A 6,179-nucleotide genomic window follows, 5' to 3' on the forward strand; every position below is an offset into this window, starting at 1 on the left:
TCGGAGCGTGTGTCGAGTAATGGAGGGGGCGTTTCCGCGAAGCGCGTATCGAGGCTTGCTTCATTTATGGGAGGAGCTGAAAATGATGACGTCCGAAGCCTCGCTGCCCGGCTGTACCACGTGACTGGTTCATGAAGCGGTTCGAACTTTGCCGCAAATAATCATTTTCCATACTGCCAGCATAAATATACACAGTATACTGCCATCACTACAATATACATGTTTTACACACTCCTTTTGTTGTTGACATTTACAGGCTGTGTGCAAAATGCCACACTCTTCAAATTCATGCCAGCTATTATTTTTACGTCCAGTAGGTGTCCTGCTAGAGCAAATGAAGCTTCATGAAGCTTCGCGTTGGGGTGAACCAATTGGATGAAAAGCTCCAGTGCTTCATGGGGCTTCATCTGCCCATCACTATTATTTACACCAAAACACCAAACTATTTACAACACGGGGGAGATCGCGACCATGACACACTGAAACACAGGGTTTAAATACATAGAGGGAGCAATCAGGAAAATGGACAACAGGAGGGAAACACAGCTGGGGCAAATTAGAACTGACGAGACAGGGAAACGTAAACTGAAAACACTAAGATAACACAGACTTTCAAAGTAAAACAGGAAACACATAACAGTCACGCCAAAAACAACACACCGACAACACCAAAACGTAACAATGTCCATACGCTGCGGTTGTGCCGGTGTCATGCCAAAGTAGTTATTCCCTACAGAATATATCAGGCTGACCCTGCCACAATCTGTTCCCCCTGTCAAAATCATTGACAAACAGGATCACACATTCTTTCAGCTACAGAAATGTGTTTTACAAAAATAAAAAAAGACAATAGTTTTCGGCGGGGTCAACTGGATCTGCTCTCCCTGCCCAGCGTGAGCGAGCGAGGGGATCATAAGGGGCTGTTTCTCAATATGCATACTTGTCTGTACTTCCACGCAAAAACACTTTTTTGGGCGTGTTGTCTGCCAAGTTTCATAGCCTAGAGGCAAATTAATTTGTGAAACCTATCTGCACCTAGTTCTATCACCACCGTTGAAATGAATTCCCTTGCATCTGTAGCAGCTGGAGGATATTGTGACAAACATCCCAAACAGCAGGGCGTTACATCCTGTGGGGTACTTGTATACAAAGGAGCTATAATGCTCATGGTGTTGTACTTGAATAAAGACAGATTCTAATTAATAGAAAACAGGTTGCAGAACAAATTCTACCAGGGACAACAGTACAGTCTTTCATTGAAGGAATTGCCAGGCTAAAACTGGGCATAGTGCTCTGTCTGCTCAAAAACTCAGCCATACCCCAGAAACGTCTAGATATTCATTTAAAATTTAAAATATTTATGTTTTATGTTTTTCTTTCCCTTTCTTTCTCCCTTTTCTTTTCCCCAGTCAAGTTTGTCCCGTATTTAACAAGTGAAAATAAAATAAAATAAACAATAAAAAGTGAATCAAATAGACCATTACGGCAAGGCTGGGATGGTCCATTTGGTAAAGTAAATCCGTTGGGCATCTTTCTTCGCCTTTAGACAATAATTCTGATGGCAAAAGAGCCAAACGAGACAGCCAAAAAAAAAAAAAAAAAGCATAAGAGGTCAAAACAAGACTTCCATGGTGCTGTCTAAAAACAGCAGCTGTCCTGGAAAATGTCAGGACATGCCTTAGAAGATGATACTGATGGGAGGTCGGCTAATTTTAAATCAGGTAAGGTTTTCGGCTTGTATGTTCAAACAATGACAGACTCACCTTTTCTCGTAGGACAAAAGGACCAAAGTTTACCACATGCATGAAAATCAGGGCTGGAAAGAACTCATTTACACAAAGCAAACCCTAGTTGACTGTACACACATATGCACTCACAATATCACATGAGGTAAGATCATATCAGTCCCAGAACAGACTGTTGATAGGAACAATTACTCATTAAGCAGAGGCCTTGTGAGAAGTCTGATTCCATGCTTTTCAGGCATGCTTCACTATTGAAGCTGAGAAAAAGCAAACTGGCCTCACATCAGGATTTTTATAAACCAGCAAAAATATCATCAACAAACTCGTGTTTGCTTCACAACACGCACGCAGTGATCGGCAGTGAGTGAGAGCTTGGCATAGGGATGCCAAATGCTGTCATTTTTTCTGTAAAGCAAATTTACCTTGCCCATGGGTATAGATAAAGTTACCTTGACCTTGAACTTCTTCTTATTTTTCACATCATTGTGTGTCACACCTGCAGTTCATCCCCGCCCCAGGTTTGACAATGACTCGCTCAGTGACAGAAAACAAATGGTACGTGCGCACTGACCTTGCATTGCAAAGCTGTGTGAAAAGCTGCAACATGAATCATTCTTTGGTGTACTGTAAATATAAATGTGACTGGTGTATGAGAATATAAATGTCTCTGTACTCACTGGGATGTAGAATGTGTTCATCTTGGGATCTTCATTGGCAGTGAAAAGCATACCTGTTCATGAACCAGAGAGCAGAGGAACAGTTAAAACCTCATCTAGTAATTTATAGGTCAAGTTCCTTCAGCACTGGTAATGGTAACCCATTTCTGCTCTAATAATGAAGAGTTAAAAAAAAACATTCAGGCAGCCAAAATGAACAAAAACAGCTTTAGAGAACATCACTATAAGTTATAGAAAAATCTGAGGTTTTATTCCCCTTGTACACACTGCCTGTCACACAGTAAAAGTGTGGGAGCTCTAAAATAAGATGGCGCCATCCAGAGGTGGAGCTGCACAAAAAACTCTTGTTTTAAATACCAGCTTAACTTACAGGAATCATTACTGTTTCATTCATAGGCCTATTTAGTCATGCATAAAAGCTGCTGGTTGCACTTCAACACACTGCAGAGTTTCCACAATGTTTTTGCTTCAGTGGGTTTCTAGATGGGTTTAAGCTTTGGCTGTATTTTAATATACCTGCAGGCATATTAAAAGACAGCCAAAGCTTGGGGGGGGGCAACACAGCAGACCACCCACCCACCACCACCTGTGAATTTTCTACTTTTGTATTAATTTAATGAAAAGCACAGCATCTTAACCCGATTCCCGATAACAATCGATCAGGAGTTCAAGAACGTATCACTGCTGCATATTTATGTGCAGTTATCTGATATTGTAATATTAAGAATGCAAGGAGTGGAGTTAGGGAGGATAACATCAAATTAAAGTAAATATAGCTGGGGCAATGAGGTTGATCTGTATACAGCTGCTAGTTAAAAATCAACAGGTCATGCAAGTGGATAATGATAAAAGTAATTTTTTTCAGATGCCGAATGCTTGAGAAAGAAAAAAAAAAAAGAGAAAAAAGAAAAAGAAATGTATGTATAAATCCTCTTGTAGCATGCATTTTCAATGACCTTTCCAAACTATGCCTGTAGTGAGAGAAGCTCTGGTGCAGTGACTGACTTGACTTTCAATGTGCAGAGTGCCCTTCAATTAATACATAATGTTTGCTGAAGCCTCATCAGAAATGGTCAGGATACACCATGAAGAAGCCATTCTTAAGAAAAGGAAAGGGCTCCATAATTTCCTTTGAGATTAATAAAGTACAAGTTGAGAGAAATATCACAAAACTGAGACTGAATATTAGTGGCAACGGATGTTATTTGAACCAAAAATGTCAATATTATAATTTGTTCAATGTCTAATCCTGTCCATCCCGGTCACTGCAGGCTAAATTTCAGTATCTGCTCTTTGTACTTTTAGTTCATGTCCATTTAGGAACAACATTTGTAGTAGTGATTCTAAGAATTTTGGTAAACAAAGGAAATGAAAGCAAAATCTCTAAGTATAATGTAATTTATTTAACACCCGCCCCAGTGTTTTTTTTATTTCTCTTCACAAGCGCTCTGAATCTTTTTCCACAGTAACCTCTAAGTAGGTTTTTTAAAAAATTAATTTATTTGGATTTCACGTTTCCTGTAGTGTTTTTTAGTGTGTGTAATGTACATTTTTTAATCATCAAGTTAATATTGAAATTAACTTGTGATTCATATCTAATGAGCATTACAGTCAAATGACTAGTACTAATATATCACAAAATTATTATCTCTCTGACTTCTAATCTTTGGTTTTGTCTATGCTTGCAGAAGTGAAAAAAGAAGGAAAACAAGAATGGATGAAAAAAGTGAAAAGAGAATTTAAAAATGGCCCACTTGCATCAAATGCTGTGTTTGGCTTTATTTTGACGATCCTGGAAAGGTTGGTGCAGACAGAGTTTGAGTGTCCCTGTAAAGGGACAGACGTGAATGGTGGGTTTGTGGCTACATTCTTCATCGTTCCAGGGATTTTGGCCTTTGTGCTGATGGCTTCAGTTCAAGAACCGAAGTGCTCTTGTGACAAAGACAAAATGTGGTAATACACCATTTATGACAGGTTTGATTCTAAATGGGTTTTTTTTTTTCATTCTTTATCTCTGTTCCTTGTTTTAGTGGGCTGGACTTGGCTTGGTCTTTCTGTTGGTCTTGGCCTTGGTCTTGGCCTTGGCCTTGGTCTACCTGATCAAAGAATGCATCATGAATAAATCTGAACAAAAGCAATCCAGTCTCCAGGTACCTGTTCACTTTAACCTGTATTCAGTAGAAGTGATAACAATGATTAATAAAACAATTTACAACCTGTTTTTGTCTTTAAATGTCATGAATTTCACACACAAAAAGTATTACTGGAATGTTATGATATGCTATTAATTGACATTAATTAAGTGACATTGTTGACTGTATTCTGATTGTATATTATTTTTTTAAGTGATAATGAGAAATTATTGTGTTTTATGCTTTGGTGTGCACACATGTGCTGGCAGGAGGGCAGGAGAGAAAGGTGATGATGATTCTAAGGGCCCATGAGTAAGAGTCCATTAGTCATTATTATTATGAAAATTAATAACTGATCACCAAAAAATAATGTTTGCTTCACAGTGTCACTCAGCTGACCCTGAGTGCTTGACCTGTACCTCTGCAGGAGAAGGAGACAATAGAATAGCTATATTCAAAGTGAAGTCTATGTTTCAAAAAAGAAAAGTGAGACCGGTGGAAATTATACTCATAGGAAGTCTCCATGAAAGACTTTCCTAGTGTTAGTTTGCTTAATTTCTAACGCAAAATAATCAGACTCAATCAGTGTAATCAGTGCAGACAGACCCTTTGTACATATGTATACTAAAATACTTTTTCCTGCATCTGCCAACCTGCTGCCAAACAGATGAATCTATCCCACTCTGCTACCAACAGTCCTGACACCAACCCCACTGATATGTGAAGAAGCATAGGTGAGTTCTTTTATGTCAAACAATGTTTCTAACTGGCAGGAAGCCGCTTGGGAACTTTATTTATTTTTTAATAGTTTTGATAATAATAATAATAATAATACATTATAACCCACACAGAGGATTTGTGGACAAGTGTGTATTGTTTTGCATATATTTAGCACAGTTCAGTAAGATGTTTTACGCCATTTAAAAGTTACAAATATTTGTAGTTGGTGTACAGTACAAATCAAAAAATGTTCAAAAAAGATATGTAACAAAAGGATTGCACATATCTCATCAAGCTTGCAAAAAATAAAAATAAATCTATTTATCTAAGCAAAATATTGATTTTGGAATATTAAAGTGGTGGGCCCAAAGTGATATATTTTTGTTTCCACAGGGCCCCAGTTTCCTTAGGTGTATCATCCTTCATTCAGTGGCCAAGAGAATATTGCAGTCCGAGAGATAAAAGTCCATGTTTTGAGATGTAGAGGTGGAAATGGTCAGACGTATATTAACTAGGAAATTGTAACTTTCATGCTGTTTAGGAAGGTTGTGTTTTGGACTTTGATGAACTTTTACTTACTTTTTTCTGCAGGATTTTGCATCGGCACCACCTTGCTTCCCCTTTTGTTATTTTTTTTGTTTGATTAAAAACATGCAAAGTCTGTATGTGTGTTCACAAGTTAAAATTGTCTTTTCATCCTACAAGTTAACAAACTTTTGATAAATCTTAAGATTTAGGTAGCTTAGAAATGGAGAGGAGAACAGCAAGAAAATAGACAAGCTATTGACTCTTCTTGGGGCACTGGTAAAAGATTTTCAAACAGCTGCTAAATTTTTGTTTTGTTTTTTAGTTTTATTTATCTAACTGAGGAGTGGGTGGTGCTAGAGAGATACTCCCATACAGCT

The 6,179-nt window shown here is 38.0% G+C and overlaps 1 long non-coding RNA gene across 1 annotated transcript; it reads left to right on the plus strand.

The window, feature by feature from the left end:
* The first annotated feature begins 4,491 nt into the window (after positions 1–4,491).
* Positions 4,492–5,937, plus strand: LOC113035301 (uncharacterized). Its single transcript, XR_013900949.1, has 3 exons — positions 4,492–4,572; positions 5,222–5,288; positions 5,668–5,937. It is a non-coding gene; the product is annotated as an uncharacterized LOC113035301 (long non-coding RNA).
* The last annotated feature ends 242 nt before the right edge of the window (positions 5,938–6,179 follow it).

The sequence above is a fragment of the Astatotilapia calliptera genome, chromosome 13 (genome assembly GCF_964374335.1).
Source record: "Astatotilapia calliptera chromosome 13, fAstCal68.1, whole genome shotgun sequence".
NCBI classification, from domain to species: Eukaryota; Metazoa; Chordata; class Actinopteri; order Cichliformes; family Cichlidae; genus Astatotilapia; species Astatotilapia calliptera.